Source organism: Bos grunniens, chromosome 14 (assembly GCF_055505025.1).
Source record: "Bos grunniens cultivar Pamir isolate PY7600 chromosome 14, Bosgru_T2T1.0, whole genome shotgun sequence".
Classification (NCBI taxonomy): Eukaryota; Metazoa; Chordata; class Mammalia; order Artiodactyla; family Bovidae; genus Bos; species Bos grunniens.
Window position 1 is genome coordinate 38,574,174 of NC_141178.1, and position 13,306 is coordinate 38,587,479.

The 13,306-nt window shown below is 42.0% G+C and overlaps 1 long non-coding RNA gene across 1 annotated transcript; it reads left to right on the top strand.

Annotated features, from left to right (window-relative positions):
* Nucleotides 1–885: 885 nt before the first annotated feature.
* LOC147359296 (uncharacterized) lies at nucleotides 886–9,421 on the top strand. Its single transcript, XR_015140697.1, has 3 exons — nucleotides 886–1,004; nucleotides 1,368–1,553; nucleotides 8,269–9,421. It is a non-coding gene; the product is annotated as an uncharacterized LOC147359296 (long non-coding RNA).
* Nucleotides 9,422–13,306: the final 3,885 nt, after the last annotated feature.

Consider the following 13,306-nt stretch of genomic DNA (forward strand, 5'->3'; position numbering starts at 1 on the left):
CGTACTAGCTGTTGATCACAGCACAGATGGTTACCTCTGTGCTCAGCTAACAGATAATCAAGGGCTATCCTATCATCAAGAACAACTTTAGCCAGACAGTCTAGGGATTTTTATTTGCTTTAGCAGCAAATTCTTCAATATCTTCGAGAGTTAAGGAAAGATTGCTGATTATAGCCTCATTTCACTTAATTTTCTATTCACGGGTGTAGGCATCTGACAGAGGAAGTGAATTTTGAATCATGAATGCCCCTGGTATTTCCACTTTGAGCCTGTGGCTGGGGGCTGGAAAGATGACAGCCATTCTTGTTGTTTTATCATGCTCAGTTATGTCTGACTCTTGGCGACCCTATGGACTGAAGCCCGCCAAGCTCCTCATGGAATTTTCTCCAGGCAAGAATACTAGAGTGGGTTGCCATTTCCTACTGCAGGGACAGCCATAGAAGCCAGTAAAACTTAAGGGACTACAGACCACACAGGTGGTTTTCTTTTGATTACCCTTGCCTTAAGTTTCGGAGAAGGCAATGGCACCCCATTCCAGTACTCTTGCCTGGAAAATCCCATGGATGGAGGAGCCTGGTAGGCTGCAGTTCATGGGGTCGCTAAGAGTCGGACACGACTGAGCGACTTCACTTTCACTATTCACTTTCATGCATTTGGAGAAGGAAATGGCAACCCACTCCAGTGTTCTTGCCTGGAGAATCCCAGGGACGGGGGAGCCTTGTGGGCTGCCGTCTATGGGGTCTCACAGAGTTGGACACGACTGAAGCAACTTAGCAGCAGCAGCAGCAGCAGCAGCCTTAAGTTTCTTTCTTTATCCAGAATCTGGATGGATGCAAGTTTCCCCACATTTCGGGTTGTCCTATTACTTATACTGACTTGTTTATTTTTTTATCTAAGGTTTGACAACAACTGTAAATTCTTAGTCATCTGCAAATTAGGAGAAATGGATAAGCATCACCTGCACACTCCAAGACATTCAGAGTCTTCTGCTGAATTTAGCCTCTGTAAGTAGATAATGAGACTATGCTGCTGCTGCTAAGTCGCTTCAGTCATGTCAGACTCTGTGGGACCCCATAGATGGAAGCCCACCAGGCTCCCCCGTCCCTGGGATTCTCCAGGCAAGAACACTGGAGTGGGTTGCCATTTCCTTCTCCAATGCATGAAAGTGAAAAGTGAAAGGGAAGTCGCTCAGTTGTGTCCGACTCCTAGCAACCCCATGGACTTCAGCCTACCAGGCTCCTCCATCCATGGGATTTTCCAGGCAAGAGTACTGGAGTGGGGTGCCATTGCCTTCTCCGTAATGAGACTATACCCACCCTTAAAATGTTTTGCCTCTGAAATCTTTTCTCTTCTTCTGTCTGAATCAGTCCTCCAGTCTTCACTTGACCCATCTAGGGAAACAAAGGAAGAAAAGAAAAGGAAAGGAATACAGAAGAAACAAAAGTGGAACATTTGCCACAGAAGCAAAGACCTGACTTTTTCATTTGCTGGTTCAGCAATGCAGGACTCTAAAAGTTGGCAAGACTCAGGATGGAGGAGGGATGGGGAATGAGGTGAGAACTAGTAAGAAGGCTAAGGTCCAATGTTTAGGCTAACTAGAAGCAAGAGCTTCTTTTTGGGCTTGGCTTAGAAGTCAAGCTTGAATTTCAGTTGACTCACCAGAGGTGAGATAAGATGTCTGCCCAAAAGGCCAGGCCCCCAGGAAGTTCAGAGGGTGGGGCTTACTCTCTTTTTCTTTAAGATTTATTTATTTTTATTTCTTTGGCTGCACTGGGTCTTAGTTGTATGGAGGATCTCTGATTGCAGCATGTGGGAACTTGAGTTCCAACTTATGGGATCGAATTTCTTGACCAGTGATCAAATCCAGGCTCCCTGCACTGGGAACGCAAAATCTTAGCCCTCTGGACCATCAAGGAAGTCCTAGGATTTACTCTTCCTTATTTCTCCTGCTAGACACAATAAACTGTGGAAAATTCTGAAAGAGATGGGAATACCAGACCAATTGACCTGCCTCTTGAGAAATCTGTATGCAGGTCAGGAAGCAACAGTTAGAACTGGACATGGAACAACAGACTGGTTCCAAATAGGAAAAGGAGTACATCAAGGCTGTATATTGTCACCCTGCTTATTTAACTTATATGCAGAGTCCATCATGAGAAACGCTGGGCTGGAAGAAGCACAAGCTGGAATCAAGATTTCGGGGAGAAATATCAATAACCTCAGATACGCAGATGACACCACCCTTATGGCAGAAAGTGAAGAGGAACTAAAGAGCCTCTTGATGAAAGTGAAAGAGGAGAGTGAAAAAGTTGGCTTAAAGCTCAACATTCAGAAAACTAAGAACATGGCATCCGGTCCCATTACTTCATGGCAGATAGATGGGGAAACCATGGAAACAGTGTCAGACTTTATTTTTTTGGGCTCCAAAATCACTGCAGATGGTGACTGCAGCCATGAAATTAAAAGACGCTTACTCCTTGGAAGGAAAGTTATGACCAACCTAGACAGCATATTAAAAAGCAGAGACATTACTTTGTCAAAAAAGGTCTGTCTAGTCAAGGCTATGGTTTTTCCAGTAGTCATGTATGGATGTGAGAGTTGGACTGTGAAGAAAGCTGAGCGCTGAAGAATTGATGCTTTTGAACTGTGGTGTTGGAGAAGACTCTTGAGAGTCCCTTGGACTGCAAGAAGATCCAACCAGTCCATCCTAAAGGAGATCAGTCTTGGATGTTCATTGGAAGGATTGATGTTGAAGCTGAAACTCCAATACTTTGGTCACCTGATGCGAAGAGCTGACCCATTTGAAAAGACCCTGATGCTGGGAAAGATTGAGGCCAAGAGGAGAAGGGGACAACAGAGAATGAGATGGTTGCATGGCATCACGGACTGTATAGACATGAGTTTGGGTGGACTCCGGGAGTTGGTGATGGACCAGGAGGCCTAGTGTGCTGCAGTTCATGGGGTTGCAAAGGGTCAGACACGAATGAGCAACTGAACTGAACTGAACTGAATTGAGAAACTGAAGGGGAAAAAAGGATGTTTGGTCGTGGCCAGAGCCATTTTCCCTGATGACCTGTCCCAAGAAAGAGGGAAGGGAGGAAGGAAAGAAGGGGCCGATGAGCTCTATCCAAGCAGATGCTATGGGCCAGTTCTGTCCTTCTGCTGAGTGACTGCAATTTCGAATCTTTGTGCTTCTTTTAATTTTCTAAAAAGATTTTCCTCTTAGGAAAATACTTTTTCATTAACTTTAGTCCAGAGGGTAGTCTTTTTTTTTTCTTTTACAGAATTTAGCAGTGAGGGACTCTTTCTAACATGTGTGAGAGAGGTTATTATCTCTTTGCTTAAAAATTCTGATACTCCCACCACTGGTAGATGACATTTCTCAAAACCAAAAGTGAAATTTCCCAATAGAGTTTCAAGTCTGAATAACATTTATTAGAAAATAAGATTGAAGGGATGGGGGAGGAGAGAAACATGCTAAGAATTTTTCACAGGATTCTAGTTTTTGTCTCAACAAAATTCATTTTCATTGAATTTATAAACAACATTTCGCCATAATGTTATTGCATGCCTTGCTTTTTGTTTTATACTCACAGCTGAGGTCAAACAAAAAGAAGACTATTTAATCAATATAGAGTTTGGGTTAACCAATTCAAATTAACTAGATGAAAGTCTAGAATTAAAGCATTAAACATCCACTGAACAGAATACCTAATTAGTATTGATCACCAAATAATTCTAAGCACATGTGCTATTTACATAGAAAGGAAGCAATATATTTTCTTAGAAAAATAAAAGCAACAACACTATATCTGGACCTCATTACCATGAGGAAGAGAGGAAAAACTTATAAAATGGGACTTGGGACACTGTCACACTAGAAAACAACTTTATTGGGCAAAACACATTATTTAGCGGAAGCTGTAATAGTGTCCAGAGACAGAAGATAAGATTCAGGATGAGGGCTACGCTAGGAGAGAAGTCTGAATGGACAGGAGTGATAGACTGGTGTCCAGATGGGCTTCTCTGCTTGGATAAAAAGAAGAGTAGCTGGCATTTTTTGTGTGTGTGCAAGATGCTGGGCAATAAAGTTACATATATTATCTGCCATCCTTATATTGACCTATAAGACTCTCTTACCCACTGTATTATTACTACTACACAATTGTATAGGCTTCCCTGGTGACTCAGACAGTAAAGAATCTGCCCACAATGGGGAGATCACGGTTCAAACCCTGAGTTGGGAAGATCCCCTGGAGAAGGGAATGGCTACCCACTCCAGTATTCTTGCCTGGAAAATCCCACGGACAGAGGAGCTTGGCAGGCTACAGTCCATGGGGTCCCAAAGAGTTGGACATGACTGAAGGACTAACACTGACCCATTGTACAGGTGAGGAGTCTGAGGATGGCATAGGCTGAATCACTGACCCCAGCACACCCAGGACACAGGTGGCAAAGGTGGAATTCCCTCTCCTTTTTCCCTCTTCATCCTTCCATCCCAGTGATTAGTGTGTTTGTGTGGGGGGTGGGGTGGGGAGGTGGATGGAGACCCCCATGGAAAAGAACACATGGACAAGCACTTTTCAGCTATTGAGAGCTCTTAGTCTTGTACTTTGTGTTACTCGTATCACGGGGAGGCATCAGAGCTGGGGGTATTGCTAGCTTTCCTTATGGAGAGAAGTTTTTAGATAATATCATCTGTTTTACCTAGAATTGGATGGAAAGCAGAGGTTATCTCTTGAGCATCCAAGAGATGCTTAGAAAAATCCAGAAGACTGACTAGTTTTCAGTATTGAACCAAAAGTTTTGACCTAATAGAACTGAGAGGTGATGACTGCTTAGGAGTGAGTTGAAGAAGAATGGGAGAGAAACATTCTTAGCTAATCTACTAGCTGAAACTTGAAATAAGGATGGAGGATAATGTTAATAAGTTTATTATTAAATCTAATTAAACGATCCTCATTTTGTGGAATGTGCTTATTTGGAAATCATTAGTGTATTTCCTTATGGTCTGAGGGAAAATCAGGGATAGAAGCACTGGGACGGAGGAGGAAATGTCTCCCTGAGGTGCTGACTTTATTTAGCAGCACCTCCACCTGTCTTTAATGAGCTTCCCCTGTGGCTCAGATGGTAAAGAATCCACCTGCAATGCAGGAGACCTAGGTTTGATCCCTGGGTCGGGAAAATCCCCTGGAGAAGGAAATGGCAACCCACTCCAGTATTCTTGCCTGGAGAATCCTATGAACAGAGGAGCCCGGCGGGTTACAGTCCATAGGGCCGCACAGAGTTGGATAGAACTGAGGGACTAACATTTTCACTGGTTAAGAAGGCGCCAACCTTAAGGACAGCTGGGAAGGAAGAGAGATGGGGATATGAGGGGTGGGGCTGGTTTGAGGCAGCTTGTACAAAGACCTTGTGAAACTGACAGCTTCAATTTTTCTGGGATTCCACCCTTTCCTCTGCTGTCTAACAATCAAACTTCCAGACCAAGTACATGTTTTATCTTTACTGATCTTCCCCATTAGCCTAAGCTAGACAAGAATGTTCCCACCCCCTTTTATATGATGCCTTAACAATATTTACCCAGGGAGTTTACTATCGGGATTCAGGGCCATAAGCATATTTCATGGCACCCAAGGACAGGTGCACCCTGGCCCAGAAAGGACTTGGTTCCAAACTCAAAGTTCATCAGGAGTGAGACAGAACGCCTTCCCCATTTCTGCCTTTTGTTTCTATTTTTCATCAGGAGCCCTTACCTTTTCACCTCTGAAGACCTGTTCTGCTGCTCCTCTGAACATGTGATCAGTGAACTCAGAGAAGAGTTTAATTTACATCACCTTAGTTCCAGGAACACTACACAGTGAATCTCATAGCCAAATGTGAGGGCAAATATGAGACTCATCAACACAGTCACATGTCCACCCCTGAGCCAGTCACCCAGAGTTGAGAATGATGATTTCATATAGGGAGGAAGGTCCCTCTCTGAGAAAGGGCTTTGAGATGAGCTAGAAAAGCAGTCTCCTACACAATCCCCACATCATGTTTTAAATCCTCATATCTTGACTTTCATCTTCTCAAAAGTATGCTTTTCCCCCCTTTTTCCATGTTTATTGCTATTCATTCTCATTATTTTAAAAATAATAATAAATGTGTTCTCTACTTTCCATAGCCCCAAATTCACAACACTTTCATCTTTCCACGAGATAGACCACAATCTCCCATGAATACCCCCTCCATTCTGTTTCTGGCTTAAGGGGCAGAAGGATAAGAGGGCGTCAGAGGATGAGATGGCTGGATGGCATCACTAATGCAATGGACATGAACTTGGGTAAGCTTTGAGAGCTGGTGAGGGACAGAGAGGCCTGGTGTACTGTAGTCCATGGGGCCACAAAGAGTCGGACACGGCCGGGGGACCGAACAACATAAGGGGCAGCAAGGAAGACTGAATTATGGCACGGCAACCAAGTACAGCTCAATTCAGCCACTCAGTTGTGTCTGACTCTTTGCAACCCCATGGACCACAGCATGCCAGGCTTCCCTGTCCATCACCAACTGCCAGAGCTTGCTCAAACTCATGTCCCTCGAGTCACTGATGCCATCCAACCATCTCATCCTCTGTCGTCCCCTTCTCCTCCTGCCTTCAGTCTTTCCAAACATTGGGGTGTTTTCTAATAAGTCAGTTCTCATCATGTGGCCAAAATATTAGAGCTTCAGCTTCAGCATCAGTCCTTCCAATGAATATTTAGGGTTAATTTCCTTTAGGATTGACTGGTTTGATCTCCTTGCAGTCCAAGGGACTCTCAAGAGTCTTCTCCAAACACCACAGCTCAAAAGCATCAATTCTTTGGTGCTCAGCTTTCTTTATGGTCCAACTCTCACATCCATACATGACTACTGGAAAAACCATAGCTTTGACTAGACAGACTTTTGTGGGCAAAGTAATGTCTCTGCTTTTTAAAATGCTGTCCAGGTTTGTCATAGCTTTTCTTCCAAGGAGCGAGTGTCTTGTAATTTCATGCCTGCAGTCACCAACTGCAATGATTTTGGAGCCCAAGAAAAGCCTTCCTCAGTGATCAATGCAAAGAAATAGAGGGAAACAATAGAAGGGGAGAGACTAGAGATCTCTTCAAGAAAATTAGAGATACCAAGGGAACATTTCATGCAAAGATGGGAACAATAAAGGACATAAATAGTATGGACCTAACAGAAGATATTAAGAAGAGGTGGCAAGAATACAAAGAAGAACTACACAAAAAGGATCTTAATGACCCCGATAACCACAATGATGTGATCACTCACCTAGAGCCAGACATCCTGTAATGTGAGGTCAAGTGGGCCTTAGAAAGCATCACTACGAACAAAGCTAGTGGAGGTGATGGAATTCCGGTTGAGCTATTTCAAATCCTAAACGATGATGCTGTGAAAGGGCTGCACTCAATATGCCAGCAAATTTGGAAAATTCAGCAGTGGCCACAGGACTGGAAAAGGTCAGTTTTCATTCCAATCCCAAAGAAAGGTAGTGCCAAAGAATCTTCAAAGTACCACACAATTGCACTCATCTCATAAGCTAGCAAAGTAATGTTCAAAATTCTCCAAGGGAAGCTCCAACAGTACATGAACCGAGAACTTCCAGCTGTTCAAGCTGGTTTTAGAAAAGGCAGAGGAATCAGAGGTCAAATTGCCAACATCCACTGGCTCATAGAAAAAGCAAGAGAGTTCCAGAAAAACATCTACTTTTGCTTTATTGACTATGCCTAAGCCTTTATCTGTGTGGATCACAATAAACTGTGGAAAATTCTTCAAGAGATGGGAATACCAGACCACCTGACCTGCCTCCTGAGAAATCTGTATGCAGGTCAAGAAGCAACATTTAGAACCAGATATGGAAAAATGGACTGGTTCCAAATCAGGAAAGGAGTATGTCAAGGCTGTATGTTGTCACCTGTCTATTTAACTTATATACAGGGTACATCACGCAAAATGGCGGGCTCAATGAAGCATAAGCTGGAATCAAGATTTCAGGGAGAAATATCAATAACCTCAGGTATGCAGGGCTTCCCTGGTGGCTCAGAGGTTAAAGCATCTGCCTGGAATTCAGGAGACCCAGGTTTGATCCCTGGGTCGGGAAGATCCCCTGGAGAAGGAAATGGCAATCCACTCCAGTACTCTTGCCTGGAGAATCCCATAGAGGGAGGAGCCTGGTGGGCTACAGTCCATGGGGTCGCAAAGAGTCAGACACGACTGAGCGACTTCACTTTTCACTTTCAGGTATGCAGATGACACCACCGTTATGGCAGAAAGCGAAGAGGAACTAAAGAGCCTCTTGATGAAAGTGAAAGAGGAGAGTGAAAAAGCTGGCTTAAAACTCAACATTCAAAAAGCTAAGATCATGGCATCCGGTCCCATCACTTCATGGCAAATAAATGGGGAAACAATGGAAACAGTGACAGATGATCCCTGGGTCAGGAAGATCTCCTGGAGAAGGAAATGGCAACCCACTCTGATATTCCTGCCTGGAAAATCCCATGAACAGAGGAGCCTGGCAGGCTACAGTCCAATGTCACAAAGGGTCAGACACAACTAAGCACACACACACAAGCTTCTGTTGTTTTTTCTCATTTATTTTAGAGATCATCTAATCCAGTCTATTAAGAACTAAAGGTGTTCAGTGCCTTGCCTGGGGTCACACATCTCATATGTGGCAGAACTTCCTGTACAGAGATTTTTTAGTTGTAACATGCTGCTTTTTACCCAAGTGTATCAGGGACCAAAACAGGGCAAAAAAAGGAAGAGCAGGAACCTCACCATCAGTGTATGTCTCAGCTCAGGGTGGGCAACCTTTAATGATGGGCTCACTCTGCCACAGTGATCATGCCATGGCGCCACGGTGCCATGCAATCGTACAGATGTTTCCAAGGGCAGGACTTGGGATGATCAGGTCTCAGCATGTGGTGTTCTTCTAAATCTTCTGCATTCTGGAGAAGGTTTGCTCCAGGAAAGGTCAGTGATGGTGTCTGGGCTGTGGTTCACTTCTAGGGCACAATGTTTCCTCTGCTAAAAGAGCTGCTGCATCATAGAAATGAGATATCTTGGAGAAATCACATGCAAAAATGACTCTCTCTGGGTCACCATTACCAAATGAAATGGTTGGATAAGAACTAAGGGACTGCCATGACCCCTCACAGTTCTAAAATCCCACCGTTCCATGATAAACATATTAAAAGAATAGGAGAAATTCATCATATAATAAAATCCAAAAGGGGTAGATAGTACTCAGACTAAATGCAATTTTTAAAAATCCAGGATATTTTAAAACCAAAGCCTAAATAATGAACTGCTTAAGAATTGTAAGAAAATGCTCTTATAACCACTGTGTAAAGGAAAAAACAGTCTTAACAATAAATAATTATTAACAATAAATAATCTAACAATAACTTAACAGTAAATAATTTTTAAATTATGAAATGAAACACTCTATGTTAAATCTTTAAGACATAACCAAGTTATACTCTTCTATAGTTTACAGAGCTCTTTAAACATGGATTATCCTACGGCAGTGATCCTGTTCTGAAGCAGATAAACAGATAAATACCCTTATTACAAGTAAAGACAGTGTGAGTCAAAGAATTATTTAATATGTCTCAGGCAAAATTACATGCTGATGTGTCCATAACCCAAGGTTTCAAGAGATGGGCAAAATTGAAATTTTATTAAAACAAAAAAAACTGTTTTCTCCAATGAGCCTACTTTCATTTTGATTCTTCAAAAAAGGTTAGCCATGAAATCTCAACTTTATAGTTAAATGTTAAGGTCGTTACGCAAATCAAGGATATATATGATTTTTAAAATTATATAGTTTTATGCTGACATATTTGAAAAACATGGATAAACTTATTTCCCTCAAAATTACTATTACATTGACTAATATTAGGAAATTTTGTAAGTATAAAAATTGATAAATTTTCTTCCTGTTTGCCAATTTGAAAAACATCCATTTTCAGAATACACGTTTGGGAACATGTGTGCCTGTGTGTGTGTGTGTGTTGTTTCTCAGTATGTGAATGTGTCTGGGTAACCATGTTGATGGGGCTAAGTGTGACTGCTACATGGAGCAGTGAAGAAAGATCTGGGTTTCATTATGTAAGAAAACATATCTCAGTCTTTTAAAAAATGAGAAAATCCCAATGTATTTACTTTCTCATGAAGAAATTCTTCAGAAGGAGTCATGAGGTATAAAAGGGTGTTATTTCTAGACAGCATTTCCAAAAGTGTAGTGAGGTAGATAATTTAAGATAGCATATAAATAAAGTTTTTACTGAGGTGCATCATTAATTTTCAATGTTATATTATTTTCAACTGTACATCAAAGTGATTCAGATATATATATATATTCTTATTATATATATATTCTAATTCAGATTTTTTTTCACAAGGTATTGAATATAGTTCCTTGTGCTATACAGTAGGTCCTTGATGTATACCTAGTTTATATATAGTAGTGTGTATATATTAATTTCAAACACCTAATTTATCTCTCCACTGCCCCTGAATAAACTTTTTATGTGAATAAACATGCATATATTTTTATCATTCATCCCTCCACCCACCCACCTCTTATACTCTTCTTTGGTCATTGGTTTTATTTACAGCATTTATTTGGTTCCTCATGTCTACCACCAGAATCCCAAGCTCAGAAGGTCACTTCTTGCCCCCTACTCCCTACTGAACTCTCTGCACCATCTTTTCTGAGCCCATCTCCATACCCTCCCTAACTAAGGGAACTCTTGCCCAAGTCCTTTGCAACTCACAATAATGTATCAGCCAGAAATCCATCTAGCTGTCTTTTCTATAAGGAAAGCCACTCCCTATGAACCAAGAGTTACAGGTGACCGTGAATTGCTTGCTCCCTATTTTGGTTACTTCATGCTACAAAACAAATTACCCCAAACTTAGTGACTTAAAATGGCAACCACTTTGTTTGCTTTCTAGATATTGTGGGTTGACAGTTCAACTGGCAGTTCTGCTGGTCTCTTTTGGAGTCATCCAAAGGATGGCTGGAACTGGAGGCATGGGGAGACACCCCCCTCACCCCAGGAGGCAGGCAGGCAGGCTGAGGCTCTTCTACCCATGCAGGGGATATGGTCTCTCTGTGTGGTAGTTGGGGCTCCCCAAAGGAAATACAAAATGGAAATCACCAGGCCTTCCTAAGGCCTAGGCCTAGACCAGGCACATCCTCTCTGTGCATCTTGTATCAATTAAGTAGTCCCAGAATTAGCCTATGGGCTTTCCCAGAGACTCAACAGTAAAGAATCCACCTGCAATGCAGGAGATGAAGGAGACTTGGGTTCAACAGCTGGGTCAGGAAGGTCCCCTGAAAGAGGGCAATGGCAACTCACTCCAGTATTCTTGCCTGGACAATCCCATGGACAGAGGAGCCTGGTGGGCTACAGTCCATAGGGTCACAAAGAGTCAGACATGACTGAAGAGACCGAGCTCACACACATATGCACAGTCCATCCGTAGCCAAAGTAAGGGGAAATAAATTCCACCTTTGGGGGAAGGGAGGTGATGACAGAATTTACGGTCATCTTTAATCTACCACAATTTCTCAAACAAAAGAGCTCCTTTCAGTTTTTATGCAGAACAAATACTTTGAGAGTTTCAAAACCTATTTACTATTTTTTGGAACAAACTTTAGTTTCTTGGGTATCAAAACCACGACGTTTCTCCAAAGCAGTGTAAAACTGAGGTTAAGAGCTTGTTCAGACAGATGGTAAGTGATTATAGAGTAATGTACACATGAGTACATGGAAATACTACTTGCCTTTCAAACAACACTGAAATCCAAGTTTACCACCACGAACCTCACTTTGTAGATACTCTCAAATTCTCCAACTTCCTAGAAATTCAAATTAATTTAAAATTTTCTGATCAACCGCTTCTCAGCCTTTTGGCTAAGATCAAGTGTAAAATTTTCTAATCCATGAAAACATGATGCTGTCCACACTTCTAAAAGTTAGAAAACAGATAATAAAAGAAGTATTAATAGACTGGTTATATATAAATAGGGGAATTCTTTTTTCCACCTCAGAGTATCAGGATACTTTCAAGATAGGTACCTCTATTTCTGTTCATTTCACAACCTACCTCTTCCATCCTTTTAAAAAAATAATTAATTTTTGGTCTTCATTGCTGCACATAGGCTTTCTCTAGTGATTAGCAGGAGCTACTCGCTAGTTGCCGTGCTCAGGCTTCTCATTATGATGCCCTCTTTTCAAGGCTCGAGGGACTGAGGCTTCAGTAATTGCATCCCCTGAGCTCAGTAGTGGTGGTACATGGGTTTAGTTGTCCCAGGGCATGTGGAATCTTCCCAGACTAGGGATCAAACCCACGTCCCCTGCATTGGCAGGTGGATTCTTAACCACTGGATCACCAGGAAAGTCCTCCTTTCTTCTTTTTATTTAACCAAAATGCATACACTTATTTAAGGTAATGAAAGAGAATCTATGAGAAAGAACAGCAGTGAGAACAATTCAAACATCACTCATATGCAATTTGGTAAATATATTGTACTTATGTTTTCAATAGCTGGCTGTATGAGGGTGGTTTCCAAGTCCATTCTTTTAGCTGTGTGGCAGAAAACTGCCAACTTTGCTTAAATTCTCCTGAGCGGTCACTCCCTGCAATTCTACTCAGGGTAGAAGTAGATGCTGGAGAGAGTGGCCTTCCCTCTGGCCTCTTCTGTGACTTATCTGGTTCTGGGGTCAATAAATGTTTGGGTTCAAAGGGCTTTTCTCTTCCCAAAGTAAATAGAAGGAATGGAGATGTGAAGAGTGCAAGTCACTAAATGGGAATATATTGTCAGCTTACTGTAATTTACTTTACCCATTTGCTGGTCACTTTTTACTCATGTCATCATTCATTGTATTTGTTATTGCAGGTGTTAGGTGCAGCACTGAAGTAAACAGACAGAAAAACAGCCTACTAGTCACTTACAGTGATGTGGGAGTTTTGCCAGCCCAAACATGTATCCGTAACAACATGGTAGCTCTTTACACCAGAGCTTTATAAAGACAACAAAAGGAGTAACTGATGGTGGTAATGATTGAACCGACACTGCAGAATAAGAACTACAACATTTTACACTATCTGGTTGATACATGACTACAAATAGATTCATTTCCAATCCCTCTTTACTCTCGTAAAAATCTTAGCCAGGTGTGCAACAGAATATCCCCATAATTGAGTGAATTCTTCCCAAATTACTCAAGTTCTCCTGGTCCCTACACGGGAGCCGGCTCCAGGG